We start from the raw sequence: 18228 nt of genomic DNA on the forward strand, positions 1-18228 counted from the left end.
CAAAGCATAAGTTTCTCTCTGGCTAAATGAGGACTAAATGCAACTTCATTATACTGTTCTCCTTTAAGGAGTCTTGTACAGCAAAGGAGATTCTCAAAAGCAACTGAGAATATATCCTTAAATGCTACATTTCATAAATAAGAGATGGGTTTCCTCTTAAGGACAAGGTCGGGCTCACGAGTTTATCTCTGCTTCCTGAAGCTCCACTGAAACCATGGCTAAAGGAATGGGGAAAATAAAAATATATATATAAACTCATAAGGACAAAAGAACAAGAGACCTATAATAAAAAGTAAAAATGATAATAAAAAAATTTCAATTATTTAGCCTTAAAAAGGAAGGGAATTCTGACATATACTACAATATGGATGAACCTTGAGGACATTATGCTAAGTGAAATAAGCCGCTCAAAAAAGACAAACACTGTATGAATCCACTTAAATGAGGCACTTAGGGCAGACAGATTCATAGAAACAGAAAGTAGAATGGTGGCTGTCGGGAGCTGAGGGGAGGGGGAAAGGGAGTTGTTTAATGGGTGAAGAATTTCAGTTTTGCAAGATGAAAAACTTCTGAGGTTGGTTGCAAAAGAATGTGAGTATACTTAACACTACTGAACTATAGACTAAAAAATGGTTAAGATGGTAAACTTTTTTTATGGGTAATTTACCACAATTTTAAAAAGTTGTAATTGTTTAATTTTTAGAAAAGGAACAGGAAGGAGCGCCTGGGTGGCTCAGTTGGTTAAACATCTGACTTCAGCTCAGGTCTGATCTTGGGGTCCTGGGATCGAGCCCCGTGTCAGGCTCCCTGCTGAGCTGGGAGTCTGCTTATCTCTCTGCCTCTGCCCCTCCCCTTGCTCATGCTGGCTCTCTCTCTCAAATAAATAAATAAAATGGAAAAAAAGAAAAAGGAACAGGAAAAGAGACAAGAGCAGATAAGAGTTGTCTACTAAAATTTTGGAACTAACTTAGCAAACTGGAGAATACTGGAACCTAGGCTTGGGTGAGGGCTCAGTGAGAGGAAACCAGTGAGAAGCAAGATCACATTTGTATCCCAGAGGGCAAAAGCACAGAACCCGGAGACACCGGGTGCCCCTGAAAAGCAATAAGGAGCGAGGATTAGTGAAATGTTTGTAGAAGGAGCTGATGACACTGTCCACCCTCTGGCCCTCCTCTGCCCTACATAGGCGAGCAACTGTGTTCCTTCATTCCCAGCAGGAGGGAGAGGGGTTGACTTGAGACTTGCACAGCTGATTGTGGGGATAAGATGCGGCATTGAGGAGAAAGGGATTGATTCTAATTTGGTGAACTACTGATCAGTGGCCTCTTTCCCCCACTGGACTCCCAAAATTCTGCGAACCAAATATACACTCTTCTAGGCAGGAAATCAGAGGATTCCTCTTTAGTTAACTTGGCCAGCTCTGGAGTCAAGACCTACAGATGTTGATATTTGAGGGCCCAATTCTTTGTCTTTTCACCCCATTTTGAAGTTCACCAGTCAATACCCACCACCACCCCCACACACCTCATAAACATGAATTCAGGTAGGAATCATCAATTTCCAAGAAAACTTTTAGTATGAAAGACTGGGACCAAAATAAATGAACTAAAAAAATTAGAGAAGTAAAGACTACAGTGAACAGAAGAAAAATTCTGAAAGCTCATTAATATCCTCAGATATACAATAACAATAGCAATTGTTAACGCTTATTTATCAGATACTATTCTAAGCACTTTGTATCTGTTAACTCATTGAATGTTCACAAGAACCCTATGACATGTATATTACTACACTGCCCATGAATAAATGGAGACACAGAGAGATAAAGTAATTTTTCCAAGATCACACAGCATGTAAATGGTACTGGGATGGGACCCCAGGCAGTCTGGCTCTATGGCCAATATTCTATAAATAAAAGGAATAAGAACTCCTAGAAATTAAAACTATGATAGTAAAAATGTAATCCATAAAATAGATCAAGATAAAGGTGAGGAAACTTATCACAAAATAGAACGGAAGAGAAAAACCTAGAAAGTGAAGGAGAAAAATAAGAAAATTAAAGAATTGGCTCAGAAAGCTCAACAACCAAAACAGGAGTTCAAGAAAGAAACAATGATAAATGGAGAAAATTGTTAAAGAAATCATACAGGAATTTTCCCCAGAATTGAAGGATATGAATTTCTAGACTGGAGGGGCCCGTGGACAGCCCCATAGGACAGTAAATAAAAACACCCTCACCAGTCTTATGACACAGAAATTTCAGTATTTCAGAACAGTTATAGATAAACAGAAGAGTATGATCAGACTATAATCAGACTTCTTAGCAACAGCATTGGAAGCTAGAAGACAATGGAACAATATCTTGAAAATGCTGAAGGAAAGTTATTTCCAACCCAGAATTCTGTATCCAGCAAATTAAAGGTAGAAATAAGGATATTTTCAGACATGTCAAGTTTTAGAGAATACAAACTCCTGTACCCTTTCTCAAGAATTGGAATAAGTTTTATGAAAACAAGGAAATTGCCCGAGGAATAGGAATATAGAGGATCCAGCAAGGGACGGGAACTAGCATCAGCACCCCCCCCCCCCACATCAACCAGCCTCCTTGCGCCTGGACTCACATACTCTACCTTCTGCCTGATAACTCGGATGGCTATGCTCTGTCTACCTGTGCTCCATCCTGTTCCCTCTGACCGATGCAAGGAAATTGCTTCTGCGATGGCCACCTCTCTTCTGAGTCATCAGTGTTTCCCTTTCCACTGAACCTCTCAGTGGCAGACTCTAGGGGACCCCTGACCCTTGCCCCCTGTTATTCAAGCCCTGTAGCATCCTCTTCCCTGAGTGTGAGTGGACTTTGTTGCTTCCTTCTACCCGATAACATGTGGCAAGAGTGAAGGGATTTTGCAGATGAATTAAGGTCCCAAAGCAGCTGATTTTGAGTCAATCGAGAAGTTATCCAAGGCTCGATGTAATCAGCTGAAAACCCCGTAAAGAGGGACTGGGGCCTCCCTGATGGGCAGGGAGTTTCCTTGCTAGCTTGAGGAAGTAAGCAGCATGTGAAGTGCTTTCTTCACTTCGCCACTTTTTCTTGGTTCTCCTACCTCCCTGACCACATCTCATTCTTTTTTACTGGATATGCTATATCCTCCCTCCTCCCTCTAAATATTGATGCATCCCAGATACCTCCTTTCTTCACATTCACTCCCTGGGTAACCACATCAGGTCCACTGGCTTTAAATACCATTTATATGTGCATGATTCTCAGATGTATGCCTCCAGCCCTAACCTCTCCCTGAACTCCATAATTCTATGTCCAACTGCCTTGAGTTGTTTAAAAGCTACCTCCAGTTCAACATGTCCAACACTGCTGTCTTTATTACTAGTTCTGCTCTATCCACAGCACCGAGAACAATGCCTGGAACATAGTGGGCACTCAATATTTATTGAGTAAAAAGAAGGAAGGAGGAGGAAAAGAAAGAAAGAAGTTGTGGGGGAGGGCAATGCATGCAGAAGAAAGACTAAGGGAATTCTTAGGATCGACATGAATAGCGACCTGGGGCAGCAGCTGTTAGCAGGTCTGGAGATCAACCAGGTCCAAATGAAGTAGGAAATCAAAGACATGCAGAGGGAAATTGCCAAGGCAAAAGAAAGGCACTGGTCAGTTATCTAATGTGTTTGATTATATTGAGAAAAACAACACCTCTGGCAGAGAGTTTGGGAAATGAATAAATGATAGTTCCAGAGAAAACCAGTCAATTAAAGAAAACAGCAGCACAAACCACTCCAGGGAAAACAGAAGGTTGAATAGGCAAGGAAATAAAACCAAAGAAGACTAGGGGGTTCCACCATGAGCAGGATTTATGGAGTCATAACAATGGAAACAGTGAGAACCGATACAACTATAAAGTGTGGTCTGACCAAATTGGGCAGAAAAAGAGAAAGAGAACAATGTGTGTCTGTGTGTCTCTGTTGTGGGAGCATGGAACGAGAGCACTAAATCCTGACATTCCATAACAGGAAGTCAACAGAAATGTCTAAATTGGAGAGTCCAGAAATAGTAACATATATATAAAATGTAGAAATATGTCACTAAATGGCAAAAGAAATAGCTTAAATAAGTGATAGTCATTGCTTCTGGGAAATGAGAATGATATACACATATTTGTTAAAGACTATGAATTTCTATAGCAGGTATTAAGTTAAAGGAATCCCCATGTTTCGTGCAACTCTATATTTCTGGGTTCAGGAGACCATGTGGCTAAGATTTTCTAGTCCCTATTTAGTGGTCTGTCTGTGGGAAATCCCAAGCCTGCATCTTCAAGTTCTATGAATTTTAGAAACCGGTTATGCTTAAGATAGGTGGCCATTTTTTACAAGAAGGACCGTAAAGGTATTCGCTAAATATCCTATTTATTATCCCACTTAGGTGAATATTTGTGAAACTTTCTTTTGTTTTATAATAATCTTGTTCTACTTCAGTTATTTTCCCTTTCTTTCTTTCTTTCTTTCTTTCTTTCTTTCTTTCTTTCTTTCTTTCTCTCTCTCTCTCTCTCTCTCTCCCTCCCTCCCTCCCTCCCTTCCTTCCTTCCTTCCTTCCTTCCTTATCATCTATAAGTTAGTTACTCCATTGTCACTTGTGAAATGCAAGAACCAAGATTCCCAGGTGTAGAATTCTCTTGCTAATCAGCATCCCTATGGGATAGAATGTTCCATTTTTGCTTTCAGTTCTCTTAGAGCTAGTGTGTGCTTTATTTGAAGAACAGTTGACCCTTTACTCTGCTTCAGGGTCATAGTATCTTGTTTGTTGAACTGTATGGCCTCGTAAATTCTGTTTGGTCTTCTTGCCAACAGAAACAAATTACACATGTATCAAAGCAGAAGGGGTTACTTGGGGTGTTTAAACTACATTGTATTTACCAGTTCAAAGGTAGATCTTCTACATTCCCAACTCTCTTTTATAGCACAAGGTCTAGAATTTGTAAAAATCACATGTAAGCCAGGCCTAGGTAGCAAACAAGGAGATAGATATCATTCTTGGTAGACTTGGGATCATGTAGATCTTTTCGTGCATGAATGTTTTTGTTCACCCATGACCAGTCCTTGGTGGTATGCTTCTGCAGATGACTCCAAAATGAATCATATTTTTAGTTCAGTCATCTCTCTTAACCACCAAATCCATAGTTCTGTTTGCCTGCTGCTAGAAGAGTCTGCATGGTTATGTTGCCAATTCAATCACCATACTCACCAGAAACAAAAATTAAGCTCTTCTCCCTCAGAATTGTTCTTCCCCCTCTGTTCTCTGAATCTGCAAATGGCAGCATAACACCTTCTAGTCACTGACTTAGACTCAGAGCCACTGTTGACCTTTGCCTCTCACATTCCCAAGTGGGTTCGTTGTCAAATCCTGTTGATTCTATTTCCATGGTGACTTGCTGACATTTGTCCTCTCCCTGCCATCCCTAATGTCACTGTCTGCCTTAGTCTGCTCAGGCCGCCATAACAAACGACCATGGACTGGGTGACTTGAACAATAGCGATTTGTTTTCTCACATTTCTGAAGGCTGGAAGTCAGATCAGGATGCAGGCACCATCAGGTTCTGGTGAGGACTCTCCTCCTGGCTTGTAGATAGCCCCCTTCTCACTGAGTCCCATGTAGCTTGGAAAGGGTAACTGCTCTCCTTTTTCTTGTAAGACCACCAGTCCGATGGGATTAGGACCCCACCCTTATGACCTCATTTAACCTCAGTAACCCTATCTCCACATTGGGGTTAGGGCTTCAACATACGAATTTTAGGGTGAGACATTTCCATCCCTAGCACTATACCAGGCTGGATCTTCAACACTTCTTGCTGGACTGTTGTCTTCCAATTCACCTTCTTGTCTCCAGTCTTCCCCACTTTTAGTTACACATTTTTTTGAGAAATCTTTTATAGCTATGTTTCCGTTTATGTCATTTTCTGCTAAAAACAAAAACAAAAACAAAGTTAAAAAAATCCCATCTCCAATGACTTTTTGTTTCCTAGAGAATAAAGACAAACCTCATTACCTTGAAATTCAAGGACTCAGATAATATGATTCCAACCTAATTTCCCAGCTCTAACTCAGAGTCTCCATCATGCCGTTAATACCACAACCAAACTGAAATACTGTGTTTCTCTTAACTTGTCTTTCAATTTCCTACCTCTAAACCTTCGGTTACTATGTTTGCCCCACTTGGAAACACTCATCTGCCCCGGGTCAAAAATCCTACATCTACCCGGGTCAAATGCTGCCACCTTCTCATGAATATTTCTTTGATCCCCTGGCCAGAAGTAATCACTCCCTGTTTTGTGTACCATTTTGTACTTATAGTATAACTTTTAATTTTATTTGTGGGATTCTGTGGTCTCCTTCTGGAAAATCATCTGCTGGCAAAAATGGGTAATGGCCTGGCTTGCACAGAATACAGCAGAATCCTTGAACTTAATACCTGTAGACATTCAGTGACTACTTGTTGATATGAACCATGACTCTATTAATGGGAATTACAATATTTCATAGTCAAACTGACGTAAGATAGCATTTATATTAGTGATTTTCAAGCCATGTTAATTGAAGCCATATTCTGTTCCATACCTCAGGCTTTGACAAAATATTTTATTTGAAGAAAGGGTTTTGTTGCCAAATACTTTAAACCATTGATCTTATTCAAATCCTTCCTTCTGTAAATGAGAAAAACGAGGCCAGATGGATATAAAAATGACATTCCCAAGGTTTCCCAACTATTTAGTGGCAGACACAGAATCAGCAAGATATATATAAACTGTATCAATCGGAAAGACATATTTGTAGAGCAGTTTAGCGACCTCATCCTTTAAGACATTACCCTGTTGATGGGAAAATTAAGATAACATCTGAAATGAATCATAGTAACTCAGTGAGGGCACCTAAGGTTAAATCTTGTTAAATCATTTCTTCCAGGCACTGTCTGGTACTTCAAGACTATGAAAGATTTGTTTTCTCAGGAAATGCGTTGTTCACCATGGATCTAATAAGATAAGCTGGTTGTCTTAAAAGATTGGACACAAGCTACAAATCATATATACTCCACAAAATGTAAGTATTGAACAAAGATTTAAGCATATAGTATTCCCCGTGATATCTCAAAGACTAGATCAAAGTAGATCCCGTAATCATTAGAATACCAAATACATTTACTGCTCACGTGTGCTGGTATGTCTGATGTTAACGTTATAATGTCATTTCTAGCTATTGCTTAGTACTTGATTTGTTTTTTCATTGAACTTTCTTTTAAACCAGGCCCTTAAATTCACAAGGTTTCTGAAAAATGAGAAAGGATTAAAGCAACATGGAAAGCTACCAAAAGTATTGTTTCTACTGCAATGTGACTTTACAGTAGTAGTTCATGCTTTAAGAGCAGCTCAGCCTGACAAGCCTTATCTATGGATTTAAATAGAAGCTGCCACTTAAAGAACTAAGAGCTCTGTGAAGCATGCCTTTTTTGGCACGCAATAATCCAGGGAGGATGGGAAGCTATTGGCAGAGAGTTCATCATCAATAAGAATAATAATATGTTCAGGATGCTGCTTCCTGAGCCAATTTATGTGTTTAGATTTGATTTCCTATTTTTGGAGCACATCCCAATGAATCAAAAATATTAATGCTGAGAGTTGCAGTAAGCAAAATGAATAAGAAGAAGCCTTGAGAGATATGTGAAATGCAACCATTTCCCAGGATTAAAAAAATATGGAAAGTTACCTGTTTGACGGAGATTAAGGAACGTTTCCTTCAGTCGCTGGGGGTGGCTATCTGCGAGGGAATTCTTCCATGAGGTCTACATTATTTGTTAGCACCTCTCCTGTGCACAGGCTCGGGCGGGGAGATACAGTTACACAAAGGGACAATTAGGATAGAAGCAAAACGTTCCTGTCTTTATATTCCGGTTGGTGGGGGTGGGAGTGGGGGGGGGGGACTGAAGTTAAATACATAGAAAACAGATTGCACCAATTATGCAGAAAGAGAGGAGGGTCTGAGAGAGTATAGACGAGGAGACCTAATTAATTTGGAGGTGAGCGTCCTCTGTTGATTGCTGGGTATGTAGGTTGGGTATAGACACGCCATCTTTTGCTACTGAAGACAGCCAGAGAATGTTAGCCGCTGGGCTGCCAGAGCGCGAGCAGCCGAGAGCATGATGCAGATCCCTGGCTCAGAGCCAAGCCTCCAGAGACAGCCGTTGGCAAAAGGTAGCCATCTTCCCTCAGACTACCTCCCTGAGAACCCGTCCTCCCGCAGTGAGCCGGGCTCCTGTGTGGTCCTCCCCAGCCCCCTTGACTGTGTAATTGCAAGAGCCTCTGATTCTCCTGGGAAGTGGGACAGGCAGGTTAGTGCTAGTCAGGAAGAAAATACTTGACAGTCTATTTTTTTCTTTTCTTTCTTTCTTTCTTTTCTTTTTTTTTTTTTTAACTTTTCAGCTGCCACTGCTTTAGTCACGAAACTTCATAAATATTTCTAATTTAAAACGCTTTTTCTGGCTGATATAAACAGAGGAAACTTGAAACCCGCACAATCGTAATATTTATCGAGAGATGATCCTTTCTTCTTTCATTATTATTATTTATATCTTGATGAGTTTCTATTCATTTTTATGGTTCAGATTTATGCATTGTTAATATAACAGAAACCCGAATTTAAATATCCCCAACTCGTCATACATTTTTGTTGTGGTTGTACATTTTTATTTCTACTCATTTAGAGAGGATTTTCTTCCTAAGGCGTGGATGCACTTTTTCATGTCAAATAATTCCTTGAAAATCCAACCTGTTTCTGGGTCTTGTGTTCAGTGTCCTCTGTCACACATCTCCTAATTGCTCTACCCTCTTTCTACTTCCTATTTTGGATTTAAGTGATATTTCTCTGAACAGAAAAATCCCATTAACCTTCTGTTTTCCACTTATGACTTTCAGAACACTTTGCTATTTGGCTCTTCGTAAAAAATTATTTCTGATTAGCCATCTTTCTACCAACAGAGAACCCAAACACCTCGAACATCATCGTTTTCATCAGCCATCCATTTTCTACCCTCATTTTATCTATTCCCTCCCTTGATTCAAGACCAGTCTCACTGGGTTGGTTAGTCTCTCTTACTCATACTTTGTAAGTTTGAGTTCATTGACGTCCCTTGTGGCCCCCAACCCCCATTCTCTCCATTTCATTCCGGAAGCAATTTCTCTTTCTTTTAGTTCCTGGTTAGTTATCTAATCCTTTCCACTTTTGAAAATTTGAACATATCCCTTTAAAATATGTCTTTATCATGTCATGGCCTACCCTAATGAATGTTCTTAGTCTTTTTTGGAAGTTGTAAGAGGAAGACTGCAGTGCCCACAGGCAGCGTACACTACAGTCAAAGCAGGTAAAAGGAGCCCTGAATGCTGAATTCCTATATAAAAATCCCAAGCTCTCTCTAACTAGTTTTTGGTCACTTTGCCTTTCTGGGTCTCCGTTTTTTCTATAAAATGAAGGAATTGATAATAGATAATCTCTAAGATTCTCTTTAAGTCTAGAGTTCTATAATTCCATGGATGTCTCAAAAGAAACACTTAACATGCTGTACAATGCACGTACATGTTAAAATTTTAAACTCTATAGGAAAACAATTCTGTTGAATATTCTTTTTATTTAATATCTCTTCCAAATATTGTCTTGTATCCTTTCACCTTTTAAAGAATCACTCTTAAAATTCTAATGAAGATATTTCTTCTTTTCTCATTCTTTTTATATGTTTTCCTCTTCTCTGTCTCAATCACTCTATAGTTGTTTACACTGAATCTAGACCTGCATATTTGTCACCAAAATGAAAACAGAATCCATCTGTTCTTGTCATCCTCATAATGATATATGGCCTTAAATCTGCATCACAATTTTTAAAAATGATACTTTAAATAGTAAGACATGAGATTATTTGAAAAACAAGAAAGCCTAAAGAAAAAATAATAGAATTTCCCATATTCCCAATATCCAGAGCCAGCAGCTGGTATTTTTTAAAAGAAATTTGGGATGATACTTTATATATTATTTTCTCTTGATCCTATGATACACAAAACAGATTGCCTCTACCGTTTCTAATTCTGTCCTCTTTATTTATATAGCTTCACTTTTCCCGAAACAGTAGATTTCCAATCTTTAATAACCCTCTACTTTCACTGATTATGCACAGAAATTTTTGCTTATTAATGTTTCATTAGCATTTTACCATGCAGTGTATTTTCAGTTTCTATTGTTATGCATATTGCAGAGGGGTGCATGAATATTCTTGCCTTATTTCAAGCTTTATCCATAATGTATTGGAATTCTAATCACATTTTCTTAGCATTTTTATATATTTCACACAGTTAGAAGGCAACCCATATGCTGGCTCTATTTTTAAAAGAGTTATGCCTCATTGTATTGACGACTGTCTCCTGAGACAAAGGCACTATTCAGACCCTTTTTGGTCACTGTGTTGTTGATTTGAACATGCTGGAAAGTCAAGTCTGTCACCTTCTTTTTGTAGCATAATTTTAGGTCAGAGCTATGATTCTGGTCACTTGCTACTACTAGCCTTTGCAATGAGATTTTGAAAAAAAAATTGTAATCTGTATCCCAAAAATGTTGAGTACCTCCAATTACTGCTATTTTTCTGCTAGCTTCCTTAAATGAGATAGTCCAAAGCATTGGTGTCATGGATTTTATTATTTCCCTTTTCTCCAGAATCAAACCAAATATATATGCCAAAGGCTGATTTTAACAGTAGGGGACTTATTTGCAAATGCAATGGTAAGCCAATCTGTTCCAGGAACTCTCTTTTCCCTCCTGAACTTTATTATGCTTTCCAGCTCTCAGACATTTGCCTGTGCCACTTAAAATCCAGTCTCCCATTAGGAAAATAAACCATGCAACCCCAGAGCATCAGACAGAGTCCTGTTTTGCCCCCGAAGACTTGCATAATCAGAGGAGGTTCTCTTTTCAGAGCTGGACCACGTGGACGGTCATCCTCTAGGGGTCTCGCTGTCACTCACAAGGTATTACAGACTTCTCCTTTTTCTGGGGAAAACAAACAGCATGTAGTGAACTCTATTACCCTCTTTTCCTCTTTTCTTTTTACTGACACAAATTTACGTGCTTACTTATTTACTTTCTCACTTAGCTAGCAAGCTATGCAGCTGTCTATCAAACCTTGGACCATTTTCTCCTTTATCTGACTTTTGTCGGACAGGATGTCTCTCGATGTAACTTGCAGAAGTCAACACCCTCCTTCACCTTTCATAAACTTGCTTGCTCATGTCTTCTTTAATTTCAGTGATTTCTTTTTCTCCTTGATTGATTCCCACTCTGCTGGCTGCCTCCTTGGTGTCACACACAGATCCCCCCCGCCCCAGCCTGCCTGCCTCCTCCTTGCCATTCTATATCATGACCTGAGGTCGCTCCCCAATCTCACATACACTAGCTTCGGCATTTTACTCACCTGCTCTTCTGATCCAAGCATGAAGCACCACTACTCTCTTACACACATCCTTGCTTATATGGGAGCAAATTATTAGCTTTTATACAACACCATTCAAAAAAGTTCCACTTTCCTTTTTTTTGTTTTATTGAAGTATAGTTGACACACATTGCTACATTAGTTACAGGTGTACAGCATAGCGATTGGACAACTCAGCGTTACGCTCTGCTCACAAGTGTTTCAGCTTTACTTTTTATGATCTTTGTATGTCTTTATTTTTGTTTTCTTCCTTTAATGTTTGTCCGTTGTTCAGTCTGAGAAGACGAAAGCTAAATGGAAAAGGAATCAAGGATTATAAAAGAAATAATCCACATTGAGGATGAATGACATCCACCAAATATCAGAAGCAGCAATTAGGGGCCTTTCAGCAGAAAGTTTAGAGGACCACTCATCCTGTATTAGATGTCACATAAAGCCACAGAAAGAGAGGTTCGTTTTTATGGAGCAAGAAGAGCTTGTATAGGGACACCTGCTGGCTCAGTCAGAAGAGCCTGTGACTCTAGATCTCAGGGTCCTGAGTCTGAGCTCCACACTGGGTGTAGAGATTACTAAAAAACAATGAAGTTAAAAAAAAAAAAAGGAAAGAAAGAATGTGTGTCTTTTATGAAGGCCCAAACCATAGAATTGACAAGAGAAACAACTGATCTTCGAGGAGATTAAATCTTTTGTTGAGATGGCTAATGACTGTAACTTTGGGTATTTTACAGGGCCTTCCTAGTCTCCAATAGCCATTCCCTCCCCAGATATTATCATTGAATTAGCAGAGTTTCCTTTAGCCTCTGGGCTTCCAGATCTTCCAGCAAAGACTGTCACAAGAATTTTAGATGGAAGGATCAACTCTCAGAGCTTGGAGGCAGCTTTAGAGAAAAAAAAAAAAAAGAGGATAGAAAATAATATTGAAAAAAGGGTCTTTTTGTATACATACATATATTGACATTAGTTGGATAAATTATCGTGATTTCAGAGATTCGTGCCATACAGAGTACTCATATTCCCCCACAACATCTTGTTCTGCCATCATAAATAGAACATCGGGCTTATACAGACCATGATCTGACCAGAGTGGCACTTTGCAAGTTTTTAAATTATGAAACATTTTTTTTTTTGTATTCATATAAAAACCATGACATTCTATGCTCCAAATATGTTGATTCGGCAACTCCCCAACTCATCAGCCTTCTGTTTTATGTAGTTGTTCTCTGAACAATTTTTGGCTGTGCTATGCAAGAGTATTTCACAAGCTGCATTTTTTTCTGACAACTCTTTCTCCCTTCTTTCTCTTTTCTGCCTTCCTTTGTCTTCTTTTCTTTACTCATCAACTATTGCTGTGTAATAAATTACCTTCAAGTTTAACAGCTTAAAACACCAAGCATTTATTGTTTCATAGTTTCTCTAGGTTAGGAATTCAGGAAAAGATTAGAAGGGTGGTTCTGGCTCTGGACTGAAGTCCAGGGGCTGTAATCATCTGAAGGCTGGACTGGGGCTGGAGAATCTGCTTCCAAGATGGTGTACTCAAAGGGCTATTGACGGTTGGTCTTACCTCCTCTCCAGAGAGTTACTGAAGTTGCCACACAACATGGCAGCCGCCTTTCCCCAGAGCAAGTGTCCAAGGGAGAGAGCAAGGAGGAGGAAGTCACATTTCCTTTTATGACCTAGTCTTGGAAATGATACACCATCTCTTCCACCATATTCTGTCAGTTAGAAGCAAGTCAGTACATCCAGTCTAGACTCAAGAGGAGAGGAATCTAGCTCTACCACTTGAATGGAGAATTATCAAAGAAATTATGGGCATATTTTAAAATCACCACACCTACCTCCTTCTTCCTCCCTTTTTTAGAATTCTTGTTTGATAGAAGAGAATTGTAGGACACCCATGTTGCTTTCTTCTTCAAGGAATCAAAATAATATGCCAAGGGGAAGAGGAGTAGCAGAGGCCTAGGAACCAGAAAGCCCAGTTTACTCTCGATTCTGTAATTAAGGGACTTTGTGATTGCTGGTGAGCCACTGAGCCTTACCTGCCTCAATTTTATGCATTGCCTAGAAACTTGACACTCTTTAAGGTTCTTTTTTAACTCAATATTCTATTTTATTTCATTCATTTATTTTTCAGGAAAGTAATAATACATAACATTTGAGAGCCCCAAAGATTAAATTCCTAGTTCCTTGGGTCTCTATCACTGTATAATTAGTTAGCTACATGTTTGTGCTCCAGCCTTTACCACCCATTGGTAATATATGGATTTAAAGTCAACACCAACCCATATCAGGGTCACAACAGGAAAAAGATGGCATGTCCGAAGGAGGAAATTAGGAAAGTTTAATAAAGAGATTGTTACAATGGTGTAGACAGGATTTAGGGAGACCAACAAGGTACAGTGAATTATGTTGGGACTAGCAATACTGGAGAATTGTTATCACCCCAAGGCCAAAGGGGGAAAGGATGAGAGCTATTACAAAAACTCAGAAACGGAGAGGACCCTTGCAATAAAAGCTGTGATCATTGGTCTGGAGAAGTAGCCTATTTGCAGTGACCCCATAAGAAGAGAGCTGAGGGATCAAATACCCCTACCTCATTTTCCTCCTTCCCTCTGATCTCTGATGTCCCATTCATTGGCCAAACCCAACCTTAGCTGGCTAGAGAGTATATCTAATACATGGAAAACAGGCAGTGCAAAATGAGATTAAATTACACTTTGAACAAGAAGATAGGAATAATTAAACATTATTGGTAAGATCAGACCTACATAGAGAGGACCCAACAGATTTTGAGTGCCTAAATAGAATTTGAGTAATTTGTGAATCACCTTAGCAGGGGCAAGACTGGATTGAGATTATAGAAAGATTAAAGAAAGATTAAAGAAAGATTACATTTAGTTAATTATATTGTACAATGTCTGGAGAATGAAGGTGTACATAAAAGTAGGGGAGTCTATAAAAGGGATATTGAGAAAGATAGAATATGACAGCTCCTCTAGCAGTGGCCAGAGGGATGGTGTTCTGACCCATGAACACCAGTATCTTCTGTGAGGCAGATAATGACTTAGAGGTGACACTGGGCATTAAGCTCATCCAGCTCATCCCGCCTTTGCTGTGGTCCATTCTCTTTGAGTAATCTTGGGCTGGTAATCTGATTCTCACTTTAATCTCTCTATCATGAAAGAATGTGTTCATCAGAAAATACAAATACCCAAATCGTTCATATTGATTTTTCTTACCCTAAGTCAGGAAATTGGCCTTTTGGTGGTTGTGCCTTTGTGAGCTTGGCTAGGGTGTGTCCATCCCCAAGAGAAGGATGTAGGCATGGAAGCAGATCATGCTTTTGTACCTACAAAGTCCACGGGCCAGCCCCTGAGCTGGGGAAACACCCTGCATGGGAATGAAGGCACCCCGTGAGGGCCTGACACATGCCCTTACCTATGTTGGCATCGATCACAGTTTATTTAGAATTGCTTGTTTCATTGTTTGTCTCCATTATTAGGCTCTAAGCAATGTGATTGACAGGTCGATTTATTGCCAGAAAACAAGATTAAGAACTATTTGTTGAAATGAATGAATGAATGAACAGATGAATGAATGAACTTGTCAAGAATGAATTTATATATATGGATCTTCCCCCAAAGTCACCTAACCTCACTCTGAAAGTTTTCTTTAAACTGCAGCACCTTACATCAGCATCCTGGGGATAGCTCATGTGGAACTCTGGCTCTCCCTCTGTGCTTGGTTTCCTCATGGAGCATCCTTCTGTTTTTGTTTTTCACGATTCCTCATTTGGAACAGAATCCGAATCCCTTTCTATCTCTGACAATATTTTTTACTTGTGTGTTAACCTTTGTCATTCAATTTCACTATAATGCTTTCACCCCAACCTGCTTTCAGCATATTTTCTTTTTTCTTTCCTTCCTTCTCCCCCCTTATTATTATTATTTTTTTTTTTTTTGGTAAGTGGGTATTCAGAGTTCCTGATTTTTACTAGTTTTTCCTTTTTGCTCCCATTTGTCTTTCCATTTCTATCCCTTTCCCCTTGCTATCACTGCCGTAAGTTGTCTTTCCCAGATTCCTGCCCCTTGCTTTGTTCCATTTACTCCTCCATCCATATCAAGTGAGGCACAATTTTCCTCTTTTGTCAAACAGTCTATAAATTCCTGATTATGGCTGCTGCCAAGTGCTCCTTCACCTAACTGCTCTTTTCTGGCTCTGAGAAATTAGGTCTCACATGCCATTTTCAAAAAGCTCTAGGGAGTTGGGGGGTAGGCAAAATGGGTGAAGGGAGTGGGAGGTACAGGCCTCCAATTATGAAATGAAAAAGTTGCAAGGATGAAAATTAAAGCACAGGGAATATAGTGAATGATATGGTAGTAGGGCCGTGTGGTGACAGAAGGTGTCCGCACTTGCTGGACCATAGCATGACAGCATAGCATAACATAACACACAGACTTGTTGAAGTGTTCTGTCGTATACCTGAAATTATGTAATGTTGTGTATCAACTATACTTCGGTAAAAAAAGATAAGTTGCATAAGGCAAATTTTCAAAGATACATAAAAGTAGGGAGAATAATGGAAAGAATCCCCATCCTCCAGCTTCAACAATTACTAACATTTGCCAGATTTGTTTCTAGATGTGACCTTCTAAGATTATATATTACTGAGTTCCACTTCCAGCATGAATGTATAAAACAGATCATATTTGAATGCCCTCTGGAGCCATAGAAGGTCCAGTGGAATTGGCTGCTCACTGCCCTGCTCCCTCACACACTCTGAGCAAATCTATGTCATTCTCATCACACTGTTCTGATCATTTATGTTCTTCTCTCTCTCCTCTTCTAGACTGTGAGCTCTTTAAGGCTGGGAGTTTTAACCTCTTTCTTATATCCCTGGTACCTTGTACATGGTGCCTAACACTTAATGGCCCTTAGCAAAAAGTTCTGGAATGCATGCATGAAAAAATATATTGCAATGACTTATCTATTTCAAGTAAAAAAATCAGGTATCCTGGTCACTTCTTTGCAGTGGTCTGTTCTCTCTTCTTCTTTCCCACTTTTTTCCTCTGAGGCAATGCAATTTTCCCCTCAGTTGATTTAGGCTACATGTTTTGATATCACCATTTATATAATATCTGCATTGACTGTATCAGCCGTTTTGTTTCTAAATCCTGTGAACACCAATATTTATGTACACTTATGTGCAAGTTGCTGTCCAAAGTTCTCTGCAAATGTTATCTCTGTTAATCCTAAATCACAAAAGCCCATGAACTAGAAACTATTATCATCCTTATTTTCCAGATGAGGAAGCCTTGGTCCAAAGAGAATACATAATGTGTCGAGGTCATACCCCCCATGAGGGGAGGAGTCAATATTTAAACCTAGATCTATTTGATTCCAGAACTTGAGCATCTAACCGCTGGGCCACACTACCATGGATGTGTCTTTATCTTTGGTTGGCTTAGTTCTATTTGTGGCCAGTCAACACTCTAAATGTTTCTCTCTAGATAGTATGTCCAAAATAAATAAGAAATCGCTCTACTCCTGAGGCTTGAGTCTTGCTCTTTTCCACCCTCTCACCCTTGGCAACTGAACCACTTCAAAAATGTGTCTTGAAGTCTTCCCCAGTGACTTTATAATCTGCGTTCCCACACAACCTCCCCATGCAGACACTTGTTGACCACTTTTCATCTTATCCTGATGACAAATAGTCCTCTGGATGGCTTCACAATCGACCTGCTTTTCCTTCAGGGACTGAAGACATACTTTTTCCCCTGTGGAAATTCAGGTCCACACTAACAGGACACTTCTCTCTCCTTTTCTCTTTGCTTCCTTAGGCCTGAGTTCTACTTTTACCTTTTTCTTATGTCATTACTTCAGTCAGCCTGGTCTTCAAATCTCCCCATCTTGGGCTTGCTCGCCATGGTGATCATGGCTCTGATCTCTGGAGGGGGCATATGTTTTTCTGTGCTCGGTATTACTTTGGGACATCACCCATCACACCCATCCTTCTTGATCCATGTGTGCTGGTGGCACTGGCCTTCCTCCAGGCCCTAGGGGTGGGTGCATGAACCAGGCCTGGCCAGTCATCATTCTGCATGACTCCAACCATAGTAATTGCACCAGGATGAGCACATGACTGATGGGCACAGATCCTTCAAGAGGTCTTGTGTTATTAACCAAGAGTCAGGCTCTCCCGAGATTGTAGATACTAGGGATGATAGAAGTCCAAAACTGCTGGTGGCCACATCTGTCCTGAGGAGAAAGAACTACCTTGAGAATGGCGTCTTCACAGAGAACGCGGTATCATAAAACAGAGAGAGGCACATTCCTGACCCCATCGTCGGAAGCCGGAGTCAGACCAGGCCCAAAGTCACCCCCATCTCCGAGCATGACAACCATCAGCAAGAACGCACTCTACAGAGTTGATCTCTATACCAGCATTAGGATAAAGGGAACAGGCACCATTCATCCATTGAAAATACTGTGTTTGATTGGGGCATTGAGGGAGGAGGCAGATAGAAGAGCAGGAAGTTTCAAACCGGGCCCTGAGCTGGCCTGAGGGGTTCTATAAAAGTTCCTTAGGGGACACCATGGAAACCAGAAAGCAGGGCTAAGAATAGCTCTGTATTTGTTTTCTATACTGGGCTTCAAAATAAGGTTTCTGAAGAAAGGCTCTGTTGCTAACAAAAGCAAAACAAAAATCCTTT

The 18228-nt window shown here is 40.0% G+C and overlaps 1 pseudogene; it reads left to right on the forward strand.

Moving 5' to 3' along the window:
- LOC125281089 (actin, cytoplasmic 2-like) overlaps window positions 1-18228 on the forward strand; it is a 39515-nt pseudogene that overhangs the window by 3651 nt on the left and 17636 nt on the right.

This window comes from Ursus arctos, unplaced genomic scaffold, assembly GCF_023065955.2.
Source record: "Ursus arctos isolate Adak ecotype North America unplaced genomic scaffold, UrsArc2.0 scaffold_3, whole genome shotgun sequence".
Lineage (NCBI taxonomy): Eukaryota > Metazoa > Chordata > Mammalia > Carnivora > Ursidae > Ursus > Ursus arctos.